This window comes from Branchiostoma lanceolatum, chromosome 15 (genome assembly GCF_035083965.1).
Source record: "Branchiostoma lanceolatum isolate klBraLanc5 chromosome 15, klBraLanc5.hap2, whole genome shotgun sequence".
Lineage (NCBI taxonomy): Eukaryota > Metazoa > Chordata > Leptocardii > Amphioxiformes > Branchiostomatidae > Branchiostoma > Branchiostoma lanceolatum.
The window spans coordinates 16,058,862-16,083,303 of NC_089736.1; the positions used below are offsets into that span (position 1 = coordinate 16,058,862).

Below are 24,442 nucleotides of genomic sequence, written 5' to 3' on the forward strand. Positions count from 1 at the left end.
TGACGCTTTCCACAAAGCCGGATGCCACAGAATTGTAAGCAAGAAGACTTTTGTAGGCATTGAAACGCTTCTGGAAGCAGAAATGTGTCTCCAGTAAGTATGAGACAAGGTCAAGTGACTGCAATGGTGGCAAGTGATCCTCGTCTAGCTGCTCATATTGAATAACGAAAAAAGGTTCATTCCAACAGCGGATATCTTGTCTTCGCAGCACCGACGAATATGAGATGCAAGACGTCTTACATAGTTTTACATACAATTTAACTTTCCTCCATTTAGGAGACCTACTTCTGTCAACAACTTTGTTATTGAGCGCGTGGAGTGATGACGTCATGGCGACGTCACAAAAAACGAGTCGTCTGTTCTAGTCTAATGACAGTAATGGCGGGAAACAGCCTGCCAATCACCCAAAAGCAGTATGCTGATTGGCTCTTATACAAAACAGTATGCATGACCCACACAGGATTCAGACTAAAGTCGGAATATATTCTTTCCTTTTAAATTACATCCCCATTGCGCTACGCATTGATTTAAGTATGAAATATTACCATTATTCACTGTGACAGATTTCGTTCATTGTTGATTTGTACGTATTTCTAACATTTTTAATTGCAAATCTTCTTAATGATTCCAACCTGGTTCCAGCGCGCGGGAACAAGTGTAACCTGATATTGTTAAATCAGCAGCCACGTCTGTAAGGAATCACGGATAGCATAACTGGTCGCACAAATAGGTGACCAAGGAAGGCAAACGGACTTCCTAGTATGTGATAGTTAATGTTAATCTAACCGATGGAATAGTTGTAATTTGTATCCTGATATGTTTTGATACAGATGATTCTGTTTACCTATTGTATATCTTTTTACTCTTCATATTGTGTAAGTAGGTCGGTGTAGGTGGTCTTTTTCACATTTCACACGAAGCCCCTGTTGAGCGTAAGATGTTGCGGATATTTTGTAGCATTGTGGACGTGGTACATTTTGTAGCAAAACAATAGCAGCTCCCGATTAACAAAGCCAGCCTGTGTCCAAATCAATAGCACAGCTACCGCTTGTCGGTTGAACAGCACAGCTCAGCCACCAATCTTGTGAAGCTAGGACTCTGACATAATGTATGTGTTGACTCAAATGGGGGCAAGGCATGACTGGGTTGGAACTGAAAAAGCAGCACAGCTGGTATGCGTAAAACAGTATCTGCTGTATGGTCTGGGGACAGTTCGCAACAGTTCATTAAGTCGGCCTAGCAACACGGCCATCTTCTATAATGTCAATTGTGTCAGGGACATTAATCATCGTACTGTTGGTTGGAGAGGGCCTCTGTGCTTGCAAAGTACGGATAAGCTAGTGGAGGTCCTACCGTACTCACCACGTGAAAGGCCACGAAAGAAAAAACTCTATCACTTGCGACCTTGGCTGACATAGCTTCGATTCATAACTGCTGTAAATATTTTCAGTACCTGCTTTTTTGTACTCTTAACAAGGATCTGGCAACTGTTAACAGTTATAACAGTACAGAAGGACCCGTCTATATTAATAAAGATAAATCATGGTAATTCCCCCACCTAATAGGATCAGATGGGAACGTGCAACTCCTGACGACCTAGCGCGGTTAGGCGCTTGTACCGACAGCCTCTTATCCGCGATGAATTTATCATATAATGTACTTTTGTGACAAAAATTCTGTGATAACATTGAATATAGATCTGCTCTTGACAAAGGCACCTCTGAGATAGTCGCCGCCCCACCCGTTACAAGTACCGTTTACAGTTATAAGTGGTTAACGGTGACCACCGTTAGCCAGTTATAACTGGGCCAGGAGACGTCTCCTGGCTCTTGAGAGACATTGGTTACCAGTAGGCTCTGGACGGACGGTGGCTCTCCGGGCATGGAACGACACCACAGATACAGGACTGTACGTAGGACTGAAAGCTCGCGAGATCTGCATGGAGAGTGCACGAGAGCAGTACAGAACGGTGAATTTTTAGGTCCGCATCGGGACGCCCGGATCCATATATCGTCGTTGGTCGTCCAGCAGCAAAACTCTGCCTGTTCCATGGTGAGGTGAGCAACTTTGGTTCATTTATACCGATTATTTTTGTATTGAATAGGCACAGATCCTCGTTAAATAATCTGCAACTAGCTCGGGCCAAGCCCGATGTGAAAGGGGAGGGGGGCGATAGACATCACCGCGAGTAAAAATGTAACGTTACATTATATATTTTTGATACATATGTCACCAAGAGTTAAATATCTAGAGAGACAGGTGACTCGTAACCGAACCAAGCATAACCCAGCATCAAGAGACCACGTCTCGTGATATAATTGACGTGAAGCAAGGACAACAACAACAATGGCACTGCTGCTGTTACTGGCATTTATTCATTGGCCACGTTCATTCAAATCATACTCCATTCATTACTAGAACATTTCAGAATGATATTTTCGGAATACACCGAATTACACATAAAGAGTTTGAAGTATATTGAAATACAGTATGCTTTGATTACAGGTTATATTTCAGCATGATCACTATTTAGACAATGAGGTAGTTAACTGTCCCTATAGCACCAAGCTGAAACTAGCCCTCGATTCGGCCTTCGATTCACAGCCTTCGATTCAGCCCTCGATTGGATTTTGCCGCCGATTCAGCCTTCGATTACAGGGAATAGACAGAACATAGCAACCAATTTAGTTACCGATTCGAAAAACCTAGAATCTATGCCAGCTCTCTTACATTAAGTTACAACAAATACAAAAGGCAACACAATGATCAACTTAGTTCCAAATCACTCAACAAGGAGATATTTACTTGCAAATAATGTCGGAAAGGAGATAATATCAAGAATTCGGCATAAAATGATAGTGACAACCGACAAGAGACACTAGTCCTCGATTTGGCCGTCGATTGGATTTTGTTCAACGGATTACAGCGCTATCTGCCGTTTTTCTAAATGTGACCCGGAACTTGAAAGGGTGATTGGGACGAATTGCTACCTACATGTATATAACGTTGTTATTTAACTTATACATTACATGATTTGTATTTCATTAAAATACAAATTAAATGTATAATGACGTTATATACATGTAGCTAGCTGTAGGGACAGTTAACCACCTCATTGTCTAGATAGTGATCATAACAAATTTGATAAGTCAGGTGAATGGCTACATTTTATACTGGTATAGGCCATTAGCCATGGCGACTAACTTCACTTTAGGAAGCTGCGTTTACTATTTCTAAGACATGTCCCTGTGGCACAACCGGTAACGCAACCTGCTGCTTTTCCATTGATCCTTTGGGCTGGGGTTCAATCCCAGGGTCGAATTCAGCTGGGACATGTTGTAAGGGATTGCATCCATTAATTCCAATATGGTGATGAAAACTCAGAAAAGCCGGCGTCCCTGTGTATGAGGGAGCTTTGGGCGTAAGCCTCAAACGTGAAACCTCTGCACGTAAAAGAACCCAACACAGAAGAGTAGGGGTGACCTGGTGTGCTTGTTCATGCCCTTGCGAAGCTGCATTGCATTATCAATACCACTAGCTACTTGAAAAAGCATCATACTTCCATGTCACCTCAATTGAGGATGACTGCTTCACCTTTTTAAAGTATAAAATGTAATATTAAACACAGTTTCCTTTGTTGTCATGGTTACCACATATCTATTACATAATATGTATATCCTCCTTCTTTAGTAGAGTCTACCAGACAACTATGGACAATATGGAACATGGTCATTCAAGGGAACTGCGGGCAATAGATAGGGTAATTTAAGGAGGTTCAATATACTAGTATATCATAACTTGGATGGAAATATTCACTCAGTTGCCTTCGTTCACCTGACGCTCATCATCTTATTATACAATGTACGTAACTAAGATAGATTGGGATCTGCTATAAGTTATTTCTGTAAAACAGGACAGGACATGTACAGTATGAATCTCCAAACTTACCAAGTAGTACCTGGGACTGGGAGATACATGTGCTAGTACGAGACTGTTACTAAGTTGGTCAAAATACCGTAAATGCAGAAATGTTCGCGGTGGTTTGATGTTCATGGTTTTTGCGGTGAACTTTCAGCACAACTTAAAACCACCGCAAAACTTTTTGCCCACATATGACTGTAGCGCTATTGTTGCAACTGCAAACACTCAATTTTCTCTCTACAGCTATAAGCAAATTATGAATAAACTAAAAGATTACAAGAACATCGCTGACACCTGTGTTCCCACCAGATATTTTGTTTCATGTTTGGGAATCGAAAGGCATTCAATTTCAAATTACGATAAAGCCTGTTGAATTTCGTCCCTCAAATTCAAGAAGTCATTTTCAGATGATAGGTCATAAAAACCTGTCATACGACACTCCTGTTTAAGCCCGTCCATGTTCACATTGGTCCCAAGAAGAGGTCCATAACTTTTGAATGAATTTTTGGGCAGCCTTGGATGTGTTGTACAAGATTCAGCCACATGTACATGTATTGTCATCAAGTCCATGGTCTGATCTCTCATAGCCACACTGGAAATCCTATGACATTTGTATCAAACAGTCAAAACCAACGTTACCAGTGACCTAGGTTTTTGCGGTTACCTCTTTATCGCAAACTTAAAATCATTCTCAACCAAAAATCACCTCCATTTAAGAAGTGGACTATTTTTGGTGCCTGTTAAATACCCAGGTACCCTGCTAGGAAAGCTAAATGGCTTGAAATTTGCAGTGGGAATAACCAGATAAGGTGCAAATGATCGTGGAGTCTCCACGATCATTTGCACCTTATCTGGTGCAAAGACCTTACACCTGAGTCCTCACCAAATTTACTTGGCTTACATAGGAATTAGGATGTCACGGAAGACAATTGCAAAAAGCATCATTTTGGGCAAAACTGCCCCCAAAATGATTAATAATGATGTTGTAACCACCTCCATGCAAGAAGTGTCTATTCTGAAAAAAGCTCCTCCTATCTCTCCTTACAGCAACTAGCTCTTCCTCGCCGAATTTCATTCCATTTGGCTTTCATAGCAGTACACGAGTAAAAACAAACTTGGGGCAAAATCATTTTTATCCACCCCCATGCAAGTTGTGGGAACTTCCTGGGTCATGCTTATTTCACCACAAACAGTTCAATACCCTATAGCAACAGAATCATAGTCTCATATGGCCATGGCTAGGCCAAGGCAAGCATTCCTGACCATGCCCCTATAGCTAGCCTCTCTGTTGAGTGGTGTTGTACATTGTGCCCTATCTTTAAAACACTTCTGCAAACAGCCCACTCGACCTCTCCAAACTATATCTCACTACAGTCCACTTACGGTACATGTTACTAGTTTGTGTCAGTAATACTGTAAATTTAGAAATGTTCGTGGGCAGGTGGTTTTGTGTTCATCAGGTTTTCATGGCAACTGTTTCACTGCAAACATTTTTGTCCAACACTGGCGTAGGGGTGGATACCAGTTCGCTGGACGTGATTCAGACCTTTATAACATCCAAGAACCAAGTCCAAAAACCTGAAAGCCAAAAACCTGAGTCAAAAAAAAAATTGAATAAAGTACAAATATATTTTTCTATTTTGTTTGATGAAAAGGGTTTTGAGTCTCCCCTCTGACAAAAAAGGCATTTAAAATAGGTGCAACATTCAGATATCAAACACGTTGGTTTATCTTGAAAGTCTTCTCACCAAGAAACTTTTATAGTTGTGCATGTCATGATCAGTATTAATTCTCTATGCTTGATATTGGTCTGATAAAACAAAACATCAACTGGACAGGATCAGGTCCAGGTTCAGGTCCCTGGACCTAAACTTGGACTTGGACCTTATTAAGCCAAACCTATATCCACCCCTACTGTGGCGGTATCATCATCGATCAGGTATGTGACTACAGTATAGCACTGCTGCAAACTTAAAACCACCGCAAACACTCCATTTTCCCCTTAGTGCAAAATTAAAACCATGCAAATTTAAATGCATTTACAGTAACTAGACCACCTCCTAGCTAGTGGTGAGAAGTAAACCAGTTATTATTGCCTGAGGTACATGTAGGTCGCACAAGGATATGCATTGGCCGGTGAGAAAAACTGGGTTGGCAGGAAAACCTTTCCAGTCCGGACAGCAGAAAAAACTGTCCAGGCTGAAAAGAGGATCTGCATGGGGGTTCCTGGCAACACTTAGAGCTAAATTCAGCAGGTTTAGTTTAACAGTAAATTCAAGAGGATCGACAATGCTTAACCGTGAATTGATTCACATTCCTATAGAATTGGCAGCGCAGCATCATGAATGGCCCAAGGGTGCAACCATTTTGTAGGGGGGTCTGAGGGCATACTCTCCCAGAAAGTCATAACCCTCTGAGGTGGGGTGCATACGTAGCATTCATGACATTCTGACATGCTCTCCTATAAAATCCTAACCCTCTCAAGTGCAATTCCTTACATTTTGAGACCCAAAGTTTGCATGTTTACTGTGTCGAAGCCAAGATAAGCAGATGTCCTGTTGTAACTTTTCTTAGGGCAATATTGTCTTTCGACTACGCCTTGCGATTAAAATCTCAGTAATGCTGAAAGAAGAATTCAGGATAACAAATACACACACATGTAGCAGGCTATGTATACGTAGAATTAATGGCAAAGCCGACTGGCTACAATTAACAGTAGAATAAAAATAGTACTAGACTTTATAATAATTGTCGATACAGATTTTCATTTTTAGGCGTAGTCAGTATCTCTAATTCTATGCAGGACAAGACACCTCCTCCCCCATGCAGACCTTCTCTTCAGAATGGACAGGGCTTTTCTTCTGTCCGGACTGGACAGGATTTTCCACCAACACGAGAAACATTTTTGTTGTTGTTGAAGAAAGCAGAAGAACTATCGAGAAGGGGATGTGGTGTGCTGTATACATGTACATTGGTTACCTTCACATGTATGATCTCCTTGATGTTGAATTTAGTCAAGGGGCTTATGTTTTCACAGTTAGTCTAATCTTGATTGATTTTATGATGCATTAGAAAAAGTGCATCACTTTATTATTGGATAATCATATGAAGTGTAACCTGCTACAAAAAACGTTATTCTTCCTCCTAAGTCTGATCTTATTAGGTCGCCTGCTTGACCTGGTATTTAATGAATAATTCACATCCATACATACTGATTATAGTGATAGTATCTTTTAAAAGTCGGCAAATATTGTCAGAAAGCTATAAACTTAACCTAAACATGATCCAGTCCCACAGTAGTAAGTCCATGATGCAATTGGCCTTCTGACCCACAAAGCACAGCACTGTTTCATCCTGAAGTCAGGAAAACATTATTAAGTTAACTGCTTTTGGCTCTAAGAACTCAAATCAGTGTTGTTCTATATCTGACTTCAAAATTTCAAACAAGTAATTCATCAAATTAAGTACAATAAAAGGTTATATTCCTTTTTCTGATACAGTCAAACCTGCCTCTTCAACCCGACCACCTGGCCATGGCGACCGTTTTTTCTTGGTCCCAAAAATTTGCCCCATAGGCACAAGCATTAAGCGCCCTGCCCAAGGCGACCACCCGTCCAACGCGACTGCCACGAATTGGGACCGCACAGAGCACAATCCCTGGCCATGGCGACCGCATTTTTCCAGCGTGTGGTGACATCGAATTTCGCTGTCGGATTTCACAGAAATGTTTGACGGACAAAAATATAAAATATATGAGCACTGATTCCTTCATGAAGTGTTTTAATAAAACGTTCCCACTATAAACATTGTAAATACAAAGGATTGTTGTATCCAATTTTTAGTGCACCACCCACTGTTTCAAGCCCTATATAGCCATAGGCAGTATAGTGGAATACTAGTAGCTTCTCCTGTATCCATCATCACATGATGAGAACTCTAACAGAATACTATTCCCTTTTTATACAAATGTAGTTAGAATTGTAGGAATGTGTGCGTGTGTGTGTGTGTGTGTGTGTGAGTTTGTGTGTGTGTGTGTGTGTGTGTGTGTGTGTGTGTGTGTGTGTGTGTGCGCGTGCTGACATATTTAGATCAGAGTTTCTGATGAGTGAGGAGTCCTAGGGACATGTGTCAAAAACTTAACTTATGACTGCTTAGACTACACTCTGTAGTGTATTAGGTATTTATTGTTGTCACCAGACATTATATACTTATCCTATGTATTTTTGTACATACTATAAGCACTATAGCCTCCGGTGCAGACTGCTCCCGGCTGTTTTCTTTTTCAAGTTCATTTTCTGAAAAAAATGTAATAGTATAAAAACTGTAACTTGAGAAAAAGAAAGAGAAAAAGAAAACAGCCGGGAGGAGTCTGCACCGGAGGCTAAGCACTAGAAAAAAGACAATGCATTGTCTTTATTAACCCAACCTTCACCTTTTTTTCTTGTTGTTTCTATAGGGGCTGACAATATTCAACCCAGACAGAGCATCAATGCCCTGTCCTCATGAGATGACAGTGAGAGAGAAGCTGACAATGCAACAATGGATTACCAGCATCTGCATGGAGGAGTCATGTATCAACACCAACCCAAGTCCTAGTTTTTTTAGAATGCATTGAGTCTGTAAAAGCTAGTAAAAGTTTACACATGTATGAATCCTTCCTGCAATTCCCATTGCACTGTAGACATGTATGTAATTATTACAATGGCAATGACTCTGATCCACATGCTTTTAAAATCACACCTCAATCCAAAAAACCTCATTAGATTATAAATGTAGTAGAAAATGCCCCCGTTTTGCATGTCTCTTATATGTAACTAATACATATTCCAGGACTACATATACTGTCAGTAAGTCTAATTGACCATGTCTTTGACAGTTGTTTGTGCCCATGCATGTATTTCTATATGCAATAATACAGTATATAACCAATTTGAATTGAATTGAATTGTTGTTTTCCTCTTTAGTCTTTGTTTGACTGTTATCATAACACATATTGTTATATTCCAAAGTCAATCCATACATGGAGGGTGACCCAGGAAAAAGCATGTCAGTGGCACCTCAGGCATGACTGATTAAACGGAAGCCACGCTCTCTGTTGTTTTCTATATTCTGTCAAATATTCCATTGAACAGCTTCAGAATGTAAGGTAGCTGCAGGGGAGTTAGGATAAATTGTGTGTTTTAGATGCTCTGTTGAACATGTATAGGTATCTGAGCAGTTCCTGATTAATTGATTTCAAGCTGTGTGCATTTTGTGATCTATTCACCTCTAACTGATGTGGTCATTGCCAATGTCAGATGTATATGCTGAGACCTAATGCAGTCTGCCTAATGTGAGTCTTGCCTTGCAATACCGACTCATATGTATTTATTTTTACTGAAACAAGTACATGATGAGGGTAACAAGATGTTGATATGATCTGGATAATCTAGATTGCTTAATCTTTCCATATCAGTTTATTACAAAGTGTTATGCATGAGTCTAAGTTACCCTTGTTATGCACATGTACATAAATCAAAAAGTCCAAACACAAACACTTTTGTATGTAAAAAGTTGTTGATATGGGATTCATTTTTTGTTGCTTTATTCTATATCTACTGCAGTCAACTCAGCATAAAATAAACTGTGGTCTTCGAACATAACATGTGCTTCTGGAGTTCAAGTCAATAAAGCCATCAGGATTTTAGAGACGATTCAGGTGTTTTTATCTTTTCATGTAATCTATAGTTATCTACAATACTCAAAACAAAGCCACAATATGCATATATATATATATATATATATATTGAAGTTGTAATGTTTTTGGATAAGTCATACTTAAAGGAGTCCTAAACTCTAGAAGGGAGTGTTATTTTCCACTAGATTATGTATCAATGAATACATAATCAGCCGACTTTGTACAGAATTCAGACCCTACCCATGGATTCCCTATACGCATTCCCACTTCCTTCATGGTGAATATTTTAGTATAAATTAGGGGGACTAAGCACAATCAGAAGGCCAGTTGTTAATAAGATATAAAGGAACATATAACAAGACATTTCTTAGCCCCACTGAGATTCTTTTGTCACGCCATGAATGTACATTGTATCAAGAAAGGTCATAAAAAGAATGGCAGAGGAAGTGGAAAAATATAGCTTCTGGTTATGGATCAAAAGGAGAGGAAAAGCCTGGGGGAAGAAGGAGACAGCATAAGTGTAACAACGAAGAGAAAAATGATATAAAAATCAGAGTCTCATGCTGGGGACGGCCTACCCGCAGGAAGTGAGCAGCAGTGAAGCAGGGTGGAGACGTCCTCCCTGTCATCCCCTCATCCTAAGGGCGTACCAGGGTACGAGGGGGATATAACCTCCTTGGAGGGACGAAACGTGAACGGGCCTCTGGCTGAAGATCACAGCTGACTCCTTAGTGCTGAAAAGTACGTCAAGTGGCACGAGCTACCTGGCAGGTGAGAATCAAATCACCCTGTACTTCCAGTGAAAAGAAAATAGAGGATCATCTGGGGAATTTAGTAGAATACTGAATGCTTTTTGATGCGCACGGGACTAGTGGGTACTTATCGTATACTGTAATAAGTATTCGCTTTTTGTATCATCTATCTGGAATTTAGGACTCCTTTAATCTTTTGACATTGTACAGAGCTTGAAAGCGTTGCTTGTTGTATCTCGCCTATAGAACAAAAATGGTTTCTTTCAAATTCGGCTGGCATATTTCTATATGCTCATGCTAATTTTGTACCTGAGATCATATTTCGTTAATGAAATTCTTAAAACATATTTCATGTAAGCGTCCAGAAAGTGATACAACATGAAAGGTTGTTTTGCAGACTCCCATGGAAAATTATGTCTATGCACTATAAGTACTGTACATTGAAATCTATAGTTCTGGACTGAAAAGATTAATCGTCGGTTGTTTGTAAATATATGCAGTCAAACGCACTTAAAAGTATATTGGACGAATGATATATCGAAAGACATTTTTTTACTATTGTTTTACTTTTTTGGGAAGGTTATCTGACGAATGAAAGGTTTTTAACTCGGCAGAAGACGACAAAAACACTTTCCGTCGGGTTCATTTTGCAGTTCTTACGTTTGTCGCTAGGATGAAATAAATCGGTTTGTTTGGCCAATATCTTCAAGCAGAAAAACGGAACAACAAAACTACTGACAGCACAGATAGATCAGCATATCAACTTACTTTTGTGAAAGTTTCATGGAAAAATATTATTTCTTTCTTGTTTTATAAAGGAAAACGCACTTCGGCGAGTTGCGGTAGAAAATCAAGCTAGAAAGTCCGCCCGGAAGATAGCAGGTGGCACGCGGCCTAGCTTTGCGCGAGACTGGAACATCTAGCTAGGATTTAATATCTCACTTAGAATACAACGGATTTCTTTCAAATTTGGATGACGTATTCATGAAAGCATACTTAGGCATTGTATGGATTCCAAAGCAATGAGTACAATTGGTTATGGAGTAATAAACAGTTGAAATTTTGACCATAGATCATATATTCCTGTCACAAATGCCAAATAAAACTTCGCATTTCTCCTGAAGAATTGATGCAAACACTCAGCAAGGTAGTGCTAATACCATCGAAATGTCCTTGACAGAGTTATATGGATAATATGTCTATTGCATGATGTAAATCCCTAACGCTACATCATTTTTCCAATATGCCGCACTTTTTAGAGTGGGAATTTTGACCGTGCCCCAAAATGATAGATTCATGGCCTATATCTTCAAGCAGAAAAGCGGAACAACAAAACTACTGACAGCACAGATAGATCAGCATATCAACTTACTTTTGTGAAAATTTCATGGAAAAACATTATTTCTTTCTTGTTTTATAAAGGAAAACGCACTTCGGCGAATTGCGGTAGAAAATCAAGCTAGAAAGTCCGCCCGGAAGATAGCAGGTGGCACGCGGCCTAGCTTTGCGCGAGACTGGAACATCTAGGATTTAATATCTCACTTAGAATACAACGGATTTCTTTCAAATTTGGATGACGTATTCATGAAAGCTTACTTAGGCATTGTATGGATTCCCAACGGATGACCGCAGTTGGTTATGTAGTAACTAGCAGTTAAATTTCCGATAAAAAATCATACATTTTTAGCAGAAATAACAAATAAAACACATTTCTCCTGTAGGATTTCATGTATCTTGCCTTGAACAAAATCTACGTTCAGGGCGGCCCCTACCTCCTGTTTATTTCATTAAACTGTACATTTCTGTGACCGGTATGTCTGGACAGACTCAATGACACCTTTATTGGGCGAATTCGTTAACGTCTTCGAAATTCACAAAAATCTAATTTTTCATTCAGGGGGGCCCCCCTAGAGTTTATTTCATTAAACTGTACATTTCTGTGACCGGCATGTCTGGACAGACTCAATGACACCTTTATTGGGCAAATTCGTTGACGTCTTCGAAATTCACAAAAATCTAATTTTTCATTCAGGGGGGCCCCCCTAGAGTTTATTCTATCAAACTGTACATTTCTGTGACCGGTATGTCTGGACAGACTCAATGACACCTTTATTGGGCAAATTCGTTAACGTCTTCGAAATTCACAAAAATCTAATTTTTCATTCAGGGGGGCCCCCCTAGAGTTTATTTCATTAAACTGTACATTTCTGTGACCGGTATGTCTGGACAGACTCAATGACACCTTTATTGGGCAAATTGGTTGACGTCTTCGAAATTCACAAAAATCTAATTTTTCATTCAGGGGGGCCCCCCTAGAGTTTATTTCATTAAACTGTACATTTCTGTGACCGGCATGTCTGGACAGACTCAATGACACCTTTATTGGGCAAATTCGTTGACGTCTTCGAAATTCACAAAAATCTAATTTTTCATTCAGGGGGCCCCCCTAGAGTTTATTCTATCAAACTGTACATTTCTGTGACCGGTATGTCTGGACAGACTCAATGACACCTTTATTGGGCGAATTCGTTGACGTCTTCGAAATTCACAAAAATCTAATTTTTCATTCAGGGGGCCCCCCTAGAGTTTATTCTATCAAACTGTACATTTCTGTGACCGGTATGTCTGGACAGACTCAATGACACCTTTATTGGGCGAATTCGTTGACGTCTTCGAAATTCACAAAAATCTAATTTTTCATTCAGGGGGGCCCCCCTAGAGTTAATTCTATCAAACTGTACATTTCTGTGACCGGTATGTCTGGACAGACTCAATGACACCTTTATTGGGCAAATTGGTTAACGTCTTCGAAATTCACAAAAATCTAATTTTTCATTCAGGGGGGCCCCCCTAGAGTTTATTTTATTAAAATGTACATTTCTGTGACCGGCATGTCTGGACAGACTCAATGACGCCTTTTTGGGGCAGATTCGTTAACGTCTTCGAAACTCACAAAAATCTAATTTTCATTCAGGGCCCCCCTATAGAGTGTATTTCATTGAGATGTACATTTTTGAGATCGGCATGTCTGGACAGACTCAATGACATCTTTGTTGGGTAACATAGTTGATATATAAAACTATGTACAATGCACACACAAGACATTAGAAAAGACGATGGAAACAACATAGCAAATGGGTGCAGCTTTAATGAGAAATGCATTGTGGTATATGTAACATAATATATCATGGAGATACATTCTTGGAAGAAGAGTACCTAAAGTATATGTATTTGATGTAGTACCAGCAGAATTGTACATGGTCTCCAGACTCCAGAGCCATGCAAACATTACTTGTGCCCTCACATGGTCTCTGTATCAAAGAGAGGGGGTATATTCTACCAGTGCTGCATGGAGCCCTACCTAGTGCCTCAGTAGCATGGTATATTTCCTGGTCATGTGTCCTATATGCTGTAGGAGGCACACCAACATTACATATTCTTCTGCACAGTAGTAAGAGAAAATAAAGATAAAGCCTGTGCTTACCCATTTACACAACTGGTGTGCTATATCTAAACCGGTATAGTACATTACCGATGCTCTAAGAGCCATACCAGCATTACCTGTTAGGTGTTGTTGAGTCCCAAGAGCCACACCAATATAATCTGGAAGTTGCCATACCTGTTCCCCAGATCTAAGAACCATGCAAATCTTACCTGGGATACATCAGCCAGGCTATAGACATGATAGAACCTAGAGTCAAACAAATAGTAAAAAGCTGTCCTTGACAGTAACTGTTAACTAGCCATTTAATAGAAAAATCATATTAGATTCACACTCATAACTCAAATATCTATTCACATGACCTTAAATTCTACATGTAAAAACTAAAATGTTTTAAAAGTTTAAGACTACTGGTAGCATTTTTGGCTACTAGTATATTGTCAGAACCAAGTAATAGAAGTACCCAACCTTCTGGGACATTTTTATATAAAATGTCACACTATATGTATATGTCTATTATCAAAGTGTATAGGACCATTTGAACTAGAATGTCATAAATGGGTAGGGTTGTAACGGAAATCAACAAATATTTGACCATCTGTTGTGCATGTTGTTACTTTCAAAACAAGTATCCAATATGGGTCCAGACCAGCTATTAAAGCTCAGTTTTACAGCTTATATACTTCTCAGCTCTATTCACAGAGTGTATGTATACATGTGGGGAAGTGTTTGTCCATTGAAAGTTCTTGGAGGAGGTGACATTTTCTTTAAAAAGATGCCAGAATTAAACGTTGCCCATCGGGAGGCAATATACATTAGCTATATGTCACAGTAGAGAGTGCAATCCTGGACAATCGGCGACTGTCCTAGGACAGATTGGGATCGGAGTCTGTCCTAGAACCTACGATTATACTACCAGCAGTAAAGATAGCGATCACAATCTGTCCTGGGACAAACAGTGATTCTACTTGGAGAAATTCTGAAAACCATTAGATCAAAATGCTTTGGAAAATATAATTAATCATTGCACAACATTTCAATCAGTTTTAGCACACTACCTACAATCACAATTACTATTTTAGGTGAATAAGTTCATATTTCATAACGGATAAATTCCATGTATGTTTTCTGAAAGAAATTTCTCATCAAGTTATAACAAGGTTAATAATCGGTGAAAGATATCAATTGGATGGTGATCAAATAAAGCAAATTTTGAGGTCTCAAGATGTTACTCAGTGTCTCACCTTTTCAGTACATTTTACTAGTCATTTGCCAAATCTATTCTCCACACAAATATAGACTATTCCAAAATCATCCCATTGCAAAAATGGACTATTCCCAATCACAACATGTGCAAACTTCAAGGGGTATGTACAGGGGGGATAGACTCCGATGATCGCCCAAATTCTGTGATTTTTGTGCTAAGATAGACCATCTCCATATTTTGCAAAGTTGGTATTAATATCCCCCCTACCTTCAGTGTAGTTGGTAATAAGTGATACATGTAGTATATGCAGTTTTTTTTAGCAAAGCTAAATAAAATCATGGTTTAAAAATACTGCTGTTTCCTTTATCTTAGCACTTTTTGAGTTTGAATTAGAGTTTGTCCTAGGGCAGATTTACCGGTAGAATTGCTGATTGTCCTAGTACAGATCCCGATTGCAATCTGTCCTTGGTAGGATCACCGATTGTCCTGAATCGCAATGTCTACTCCTACAAATGTGGTTTTTGTAGAGTATCTCTACAGGGGCTGGCTGTAGATTCTGGCCAGCTGGATATGATATTGACCCCATACATAGAGATCTGCTTGGAGGTAATCTACAATATAGCATGGGGTGTGCTTTAACCTATGTACAGCCTAATACACAGATGTATGGGTGTCCTGGTTAAGAAGCAAGAATAGCACCCAGGCTAACAGCAGTATGCTGTCCACCAGTTTCTGTTGAATATACATGTATACTCCACTACTGTATAAAGTGGTGCGATGACCTAATGGTAGACTAGAGTGTTCACCTTGCACACAGTAGGTGTTGAGTACAATCACCGGCCGTAACATACTGCTTTTTCAGCTTAGCACTCAGCAACTGGGTATGGAAGTTAAACACACAACATCACTAACAGCGGACTAGTCCCCGCTGCAGAGACTTGCAGAAAGTTGTGTGGCCCAAGGACTGCGAATCGGAGAGGCGTGGGAGGACTGTAACTTTAACTAACTGTAAAGCTTGAATTCAATGGGGGAGGGGGGCAGTTATAGCCGACAATAGCTGCCTGTAAGTAACTACATACATACTACAATTGTTGCAGTTGGAATCACAGGCTGTAGCTAATTGCCCTTCTGAGAACAAGGTCAACATTTCAAGTTGACCAGCAATTCAGCCGCAAATATCATCTTGCAACATAATGATTATAATGTTAACTAGTGGTACATGTACTTCCGTAACCGACGGCACAATTGTCTTCATAGGGGCCTACAATCCACCTCACCTCCCAGCCTAGCTGTCGAGATTGTTTTCAGCCTGTAGCATTTTGCATACGACCTCTGTTATAGAGCAGCTACTCTGAAGACAATGGATATTCAACAGGGGCACTGGACAAAAATCCAGTGAAGTGTTCTGTATGCAGAAATATTACCGTTGGTTTTTTGCTCGTGGTTTTTGCAGTGGCTGCTTCACTGCGAACATTTCTGTCTTCTGCTGACCTACCCCTTGTCTTAGTGGTACATGTATGTACTAGTATTATACATTGTAGATGTTTTTGAGGCACCAGTTAACAAGGCACAAATAAAACACAGACCCGATCTTCGAACATTGAATACAGATTTATTAAGAATATCAAGCCAAGTCAAAGGCTTAATTTACAGTAATATTCCTTGACAGCTTTTTCGTGTGCAATGATCACACAAGCACTGCCAAAAGCAACTGGTCTGTCTATCTGTAGCATCCTTGTCTTGTTATGGTTTCCGACTGGCTGTCTTTAAAGGCGCCAATACTAGTGTTTTTGTTACTTTACAGTATCTGTATGCGACTACATACATGTATACTGAGTAGCGCCATTGCGAAATCAAAACCGCCGCTAACACTCCATTTTCTACCTACCACAAAAATCAAATCACCGCAAACTTAAGTCCATTTACAGTACTATTTCTGATCTGTCTGTGATTCTACATGTGGCGTCTAGTTGCAGCAGTTGTCCTTTTGATGTACTTCTCAGGCCTCTTGGTATATCCCTTTTCCATGAAGCTGCAAGATAGAACAAATGTAACTTGTAAGTTAAAACTAGATAGCAGTAGATACATAAATCAAATTGCAAGGTACTGGTCTAGGACAACAGGCGTGAATACATGTACATGTACAAATACATTGTTAAATAAATGTACTGGAATAGCAAACAGACAAATGAATGAAGGAGACTCTGCACATAAACTTCCCATGATCAGAAATGATCCCCAAATTATGCTGTTGCAATGCACCTCGAATGAACCTCCAAAATCTTGAGTATCATGAGTAAAACATCAGGGCAGGCCCCCAGGGACACGAATGGGTCCAATATTTTCAAAATTGGAAAGAATTCAAGAATGCAGTCAGAAGCTCTAGCATGTAATTAATGCTCTAGCATGTAAACTGATCATGTACTAGTACATATATAAGTTAGTACTAGTACTACGGGTTTACGGAAAAGGCAGTGCAGTCTACCACTCCATCTTTTCTGGCACTTAGAGTTAGATGTACTGTATACAAGTGTACCATGAGTAGTGCATTTACACATGGAATGCTTTAAAACTATTTGAGTGCACCCACATTTAAAATTAGTGCACGGCGATATGGGGAGCATTAAGTGCATGTGCATCCAGTTCTAAGTATTTCGAGCCCTGGTGTGTGTGTGTGTGTCAGTGTATGTGTGTGTGTTTGTACAATGTATATAGCTGACAGGCAGTACTAGTACAGCCTACTACCCTAGCTACCTAGTCCCTTGACCTCCGGGTCGTTGGGGGGACAAGGTAGCAGTGAAGATGGAGATCTGTCTAGTATAGCCACAGGGAAGAATACAATTTATGAGCTATTCCAAGATCAGGGTATGCCAATAGCTTGCTGCGTCATTATAGCATTCTTACATCACATCTGTAACAACTAACATTCTGTTGATATTTACTATGGTGAATGTGAACAGGGCAACAGTTTATCTATAACTTAGTACAAGCATAAGGTGTTGTCTGTACCCTCGGCCCCCATGCATGGAGGCCCCATTGATGGCAATAGCTACATATCATATACATTTCATTCAAAGCAAGGTTATAGGCAGCCTATACTGCAATTCGTTTCATTTACTTTTACTGTAACTTTATGTTCACTATTTCAACGATTATCACTCAATGTACAGTGAACTTATCATCACCGTGAAAAAAACTTGTTGTAATCATTTATGATTCCTTCACACATCCTCTCTGTAAAACACTTGCCACGTGCACCACCGTGAAGTTAAAGTTAAAGTTAAAATGTCTATTTTCCTTACCCTGAAAGATTCTGCTACCATGAAGTTGATTGAATATAAAGTGAATTAATATTACAGTAACTTCCTTGTTCAAAGCAAATTCATCCACATTTGAATGTACAGTACATCATCAAAGTGCTGCCCCTTCCTTGAGATTCTTAAAAGAGAAGCTTTTTTAATCATTAATTATCACCATTCTCAAGTTCAGCAACATACATCAATAGGTGATTGATTGAATTTTATCACAAACCTGTCAAAAGTGTCATAAGGCTGAATAACTTTCTTGTTTCGTATCTGACCGGAGACCATAGTTGTTGCTTTTACTTCCAATTTCCTATTGAGGCCTTCCTAACGTAGCTATAGGCTGTAACTTGAAATTGCCGAAAGATTCCTTGCCAAATACTACTGCAACATTGGCAGAAAAAGGCAGGCTAGCCAGCTGCCAGGCCAGGCTACCCTGCCAGACTACCGGTACCCTTTCTGGACCTTAACGCTCTGCATGGGAATTTTCCGAATAGTAGAATTTTCAAAAGGAAAACCTGGGTCAATAGCACCCAGCTGAGGGTGAATTGGACGAAAGGCAACAGCGTATGATATTGCTGTTTGGGGGGGGGGGATGTGGTGCTGAAGGAAAAGCCAATAGTGAATACTGAGTCAATTGAAACAAATTCGAATACAATACTCTACTCTACAGTACTCTACTCTAATCAGTGAACACTTTCAAAAACAGACTTGGTAAACACATGCTCATCCCAGTAGTCTACAAATACAAAGCACTAGACTGCCCTCACAAGCCTGGAATCATGATCCAGTAAAGGGATGAGCGGCCTAAATTGGAATATGACCTTCCTACCTGGCCGAAAGGATCTACTCTACTGTACTCTACAATAGAATATACCACTCAACAAATATCAAGATTGAAGGGGAGGACCTTTGTTTACCAAAACATCAAATTCAAAACATGCATATGGGTTTGTATATTTCTCTGTGGGTTAGCATGTGTGAATGTGTTTGCACAATGTAAACATAGTGTTATTTGTGCTGTTATTTGCTTTCATTGCTCTCTCATCCCATTTTTCTGCATTTACAAATATATAAAATTGATAAGCCCATTCACGGTTCCAACTACACATGTGCAGTGTCAAAGGTGAAGACCCCTGGCTTGTAAACAGTCCTCGTCTCCACATTGTCTAGATTTGCATAACAACGCCCAGAGGGTTTTGTTTACGTCTCAGGGGACTTCACCTTTGACATTGCACATGTGTAGTCGCAACCATGAATGGGCTTATTGACACATTTTTCCTCTAGGAAATTCCATTACAGGCCAAGCCCCTATGCATACCCCTGGGGGCCCAGAAAGGGTAACATACTAAGCCTGGTAGGGTAGCCAGCCTGTGGATTCGACTGTGGATTCGACTAGTCTTCTTTACGTACTCCAGTTAGAATATTACAAACCATACCTTTTGTGTTCTTGATACATGTATGATCTGGATGAACGTGGCCAAATTATGAATGAGGCCAGTAACAACAGCAGTGGGCTAAAAAGACCCCCCTCCCTCTTCACACGCACCGGGCATGGTTCGAGCTAGTTAATAGTTGCAGATTATTTAACGAGGATCTGTGCCTATTCAATACAAAAATAATCGGTATAAATGAACCAAAGTTGCTCACCTCACCATGGAACAGGCAGAGTTTTGCTGCTGAACGACCAACGACGATATATGGATCCGGGCGTCCCGATGCGGACCTAAAAATTCACCGTTCTGTACTGCTCTCGTGCACTCTCCATGCAGATCTCGCGAGCTTTCAGTCCTACGTACAGTCCTGTATCTGTGGTGTCGTTCCATGCCCGGAGAGCCACCGTCCGTCCAGAGCCTACTGGTAACCAATGTCTCTCAAGAGCCAGGAGACGTCTCCTGGCCCAGTTATAACTGGCTAACGGTGGTCACCGTTAACCACTTATAACTGTAAACGGTACTTGTAACGGGTGGCCGCCCTTAAAAGTGTGGCTTGTACCTCTTTTTCGCGAATTCCATGATCAGCTGTGTTTGTAAACACGGTTGCCGACTCCAAATCAAATGAAACCCAGAGAGATAAATGGTCGGATGAAACAAAGTCGTATGCAATACGAAGAGGTTGGTCTTCAAACCATATAGTGTTTGAGATTGTAAAGAACATGCTTCATGTATTGTATTGTATTTCACTCGACGGACACATTTTATTCTAGGCGAACCAGGATTGATTATTCTTTTTCCATCAGATCGCTCTCTTCCAAATGCATTGTTAAACGTTGATTGAAATCGGACGCCTACGTAATACAGATACTCATTTGCTGTCCGGCTACATTGCAAGTTGATGTTTATTCCTCGAGCGGATTCCCGTGCGGATTACTGTAAAAAAAAACATTTAGTTAATAACATAGCAATCGAGCCATTGGCCTATAGTTGGTGATTTCTGTGTAAATGATTTGCTTCTTAGGCCATGCTCATTTTAATATATGGAGACATACGCTAGACATGCACGCGCACATACATTTTCGCCCGTTTCCATGAAGATATAGGTAAATCATACAAAGCAGATTTTCAACGAGAAAATACATGCTGTAATTTACATATAACCAAAACCTGCCAAAGTCTATTGCAAGGTTACAGGACAATTTATTGAAAAAAAAATAAAGAATCTATATTTCGCTATACCTCAGCTGTGTGCTTTAAGTTATGGTCATCCTTCATCAGTGTCAGCCGACACGGTTTTTAAACACGAATCAACGAGACAGCTCAAGTTTTGATAGTCTTTACTTGTGTTTAGGTGTGAAAAACATCTGACCTGCCATACGCCCAGACATCGCACCCCGCGGCATGGTGGTAGATGAGGTCAAATCTCACCGCGGTATTTCCCCTAAGGGCAATGGGCGCCTTTGCAAGTGTCGCCCTAAGACAAAGACGAAAAAAACACCATTTGTTAGCATTGCGTAAAACTTCCTAAAACCCTTAAGCCCCTGTCACACTTGTGCGTATATACAAGTCCGCATGAGTTGCGTACTAACATGTTTTTGGTTTAGGTTGTACAATAAGGATAAGTGTGACATGGCTCTTAGGTGAAGTCCATCAATAGGTCTGTACGTCATACTAGTATATTCCGAATCTACCCACGTTATCTCCAGTGATGTTTTTACTCCCACGTTCACGGCCCACACGTCCGCCCAGGTCACCTGGATACGATTGGGTGGATTGGTGGTGGGGTAGACTCCAGCGATCTGTAATTGATAAGCGTTGCATCATACCACAAGAAAATATTACCGAGGATTGCTAGTCTTAAATATTAAGCTGATAGTCGCCAAAAAGCCATTCTTGCTTGGTATTCGCTATAAAGCCAGGTAAGAATAGTCATTTGAACATAAGTAGTGTAGTGGCACCTAGTGACTTTTAAGGGGAGATTGGAATGTCAAATGAAACAGCATCAAGCGATGCATCACTATAGACCATCCCCAGAAACCTACCTGCCTGAAACAGTTCTACTCTACTCTTAGAGATGAATACCTGTACAAGTTCCTCCCAGAGTCGAGCAAGGTAGCAAATTATAGTACAAAACTTCTTGTCCATGTACTCCGTCTACGAGAACAACAACAGTGCTAAGGTGGTATAAATCTGTTTCTATGTTCGCATATCAATAGAAATGTGCTTATTTTGACAAATTAACACACGTGACGCTGCATTTTTTACCTCCTAACCTTCGAGCAGACGGACGTGTGTTTCGTAATCTTCGCCACACTCAACTGCCAGTGAGGCCTTCCACACGCCTTAATCCATCTCAAGCATGCCTTGTAACGCCTCTTATGTTTCGGGAACGGATAGAATTCGATTCCAGATACCCGGTCTGGGTACCTGGAGTCTGAGTTACAGGTTCCAAAACAGCATATTTTCACCATGCTGCACAGTGTTAACGTGCCAATCTGACGGAGTTTTGACGGACCTTTTGGTGGCTGTCGCAGTGTCATAATTACGCGCTCTGATTGGTCAAGTGGCCATGTTCGAACGTTCGTCTTGATCTGTCCATTGGCTTTGATTAGAAGCTGGTATTCTAGCTTTAAACTAGCCCGCCGTGGTCTTCCCCGAGTTTTATTCAAATTCCCTCCTTCAGCCTTGCACCTCCAGAGTTCTGCAAGAAACAGATCCAGTTTTAATGCAAGCTCTAGCACCATACCTGTTTCAAGGGGGAATAATAAACACGTACTGTTGGTCTGCCTCGGACTCACGTGTTTTGTCTTTCAGGCACAATGGACACTTTACTTCCAGAATGCCTTCCCCAGAGCACTCGCAGTTCACCAGCGCATAATGTAGGGCACCAAATTTGGTGTGCTTTGCATGGATGTGGGATCCGGAACCTTCCAACTTCAGGCTGTCACGATCCTTTAGCTTTCTCTATACAAAAACTCCCTGTACAATGCAAAAAAAAATTAAAAATGTCAATAACAGATTGGCTTGATATCTTTGGATCTCGCGCCCTTCCACCATTTCCGACTAGCAAAAGTCTACAAGTGGCGGTATTGCTATTCTTGAACCTTGGGTTGGTACCAATCCCAGTACACTTCCTTCCGTGCCTGTCGCTAGGAAGCGACTTCAAGATGGGAACAGAGATCGGATCGGTTATTTGGCGTTGTACTTCTCCACAGCATAACTCCTGTTCATTCTCTCTAAATCTGCCCCATTCAGCAAAAAAAGAAAAAGCCATCGCATCCATCGTCATTTATAGTATTCATGACAAAAAAAGTGCAATCAATGTAAATATGTGTAGCAAAAATATTTTTCTCGTTTCTCAATATGAAAGTTTCTATAGTTGTAGAAAACAGGAAAGATTTTCAAAGTTTATATCACACTGAAAGGCGCAGTGGAAGGGACGGGGGTGACTCTAGTCTGTGGGGACCAGAGAGGGAAATAGGGGAGTAGGACATACGGTAGGGGAGGGTCGGTGTTATCAAGAAGGAACTGTAAGGTAGGCTGGGAAGGGGCGGTGTGTGAACTGGGATGATAAGGAGCGGTGGTGGAGTCCAGTGCCGGAGGGGTTGAGACCGGGACACAGGGGTTTGGCTGGGAAGGGGCGGTGTGTGCACTGAAAAAGGACATTATGGAGTCAGGGGGATTATGCAAAAAATCTGCTTAAGAAGATAGTGGCAGTAAGTACATCACTCACCTTTTATCTTTTCCTTGAAGCTTTTCCTAGAAGCTTGAATTATGTTTTATTGCCATTGTGTCACATCTGGCTTGCGCTCATGAAGTTTCTTTCTTTCACAATCACACTTCTTCATTTTCTTCATACTTTTCTGGGTTCTTCTTGCATTTGTGTCAGTATCTTCTCATAATGAGTGTTCTCCTGTTTGTCACCATTGTTTCTTCTCTCTTAAGAAGATACTGTCAGTTAGTACATCACTCACCTCTGATCTTTTCCTTGAAGCTTTTCATAGAAGCTTGAATTATATTTTATTGCCATTGCGTCTCTAGAACTTAGTAATATTGTAAGTTATTTTCTTTGATTGGTATGCAAGTCAAGATTATGTGTGTGAATAGGCCCTATAGTTTTTTCCCTCTACATTTTATAATTGTGACACATGATCAGGTTTTTTGTTATAATAAAAGGGTGATGATTTTGCAATATAGCATGACATACCTTCCATACCTCAGCTAGAGGTGATGTTGTCTCAGAGGTGAATTCCTGTGATGTTGTCTCAGACATTCAATGCAAAATGTGGCAGCAGGACAACAGTCCATGCATCGATACCAACACACCCACTCAATTTCCCTACATATGGAGCATGTGTTTGTGATGGGAGCACACAGCTTCAATGATGTTTTGAACATCTGCTCTCCCACATCTCCCCATGCATTTATTCCGCGCTGCTGTATCTTGATGTTTCATGACTAAAATACAATTAGTACCGAAAACCATTAAAATTACCCGACAAAGAGCTCTTATCTAAATACTTTCCTATGCTATCAGTAAATACCTGAAAAAAGGCATCAACAATACCACATATATGCGGATGCGGATTGCATACAAATGTAGGTGGATGCAGAAGACCTCCACCAAGTATTATTTTGACGGGTGGGACGCCGGCAACCAAGCTGACAAAAACGCCCTGCAACAAATTAATAGATTGGCAGTTTT

The 24,442-nt window shown here is 40.4% G+C and overlaps 2 long non-coding RNA genes across 2 annotated transcripts; one reads left to right on the plus strand and one right to left on the minus strand.

The window, feature by feature from the left end:
- The first annotated feature begins 1,737 nt into the window (after positions 1-1,737).
- On the plus strand, positions 1,738-9,614 carry LOC136449285 (uncharacterized). Its single transcript, XR_010758007.1, has 2 exons — positions 1,738-2,057; positions 8,378-9,614. It is a non-coding gene; the product is annotated as an uncharacterized lncRNA (long non-coding RNA).
- Positions 9,615-16,591: 6,977 nt separating this feature from the next.
- Positions 16,592-20,274, minus strand: LOC136449286 (uncharacterized). Its single transcript, XR_010758008.1, has 2 exons — positions 19,952-20,274; positions 16,592-17,031 (listed from the first exon to the last, which is right to left on the minus strand). It is a non-coding gene; the product is annotated as an uncharacterized lncRNA (long non-coding RNA).
- Positions 20,275-24,442: the final 4,168 nt, after the last annotated feature.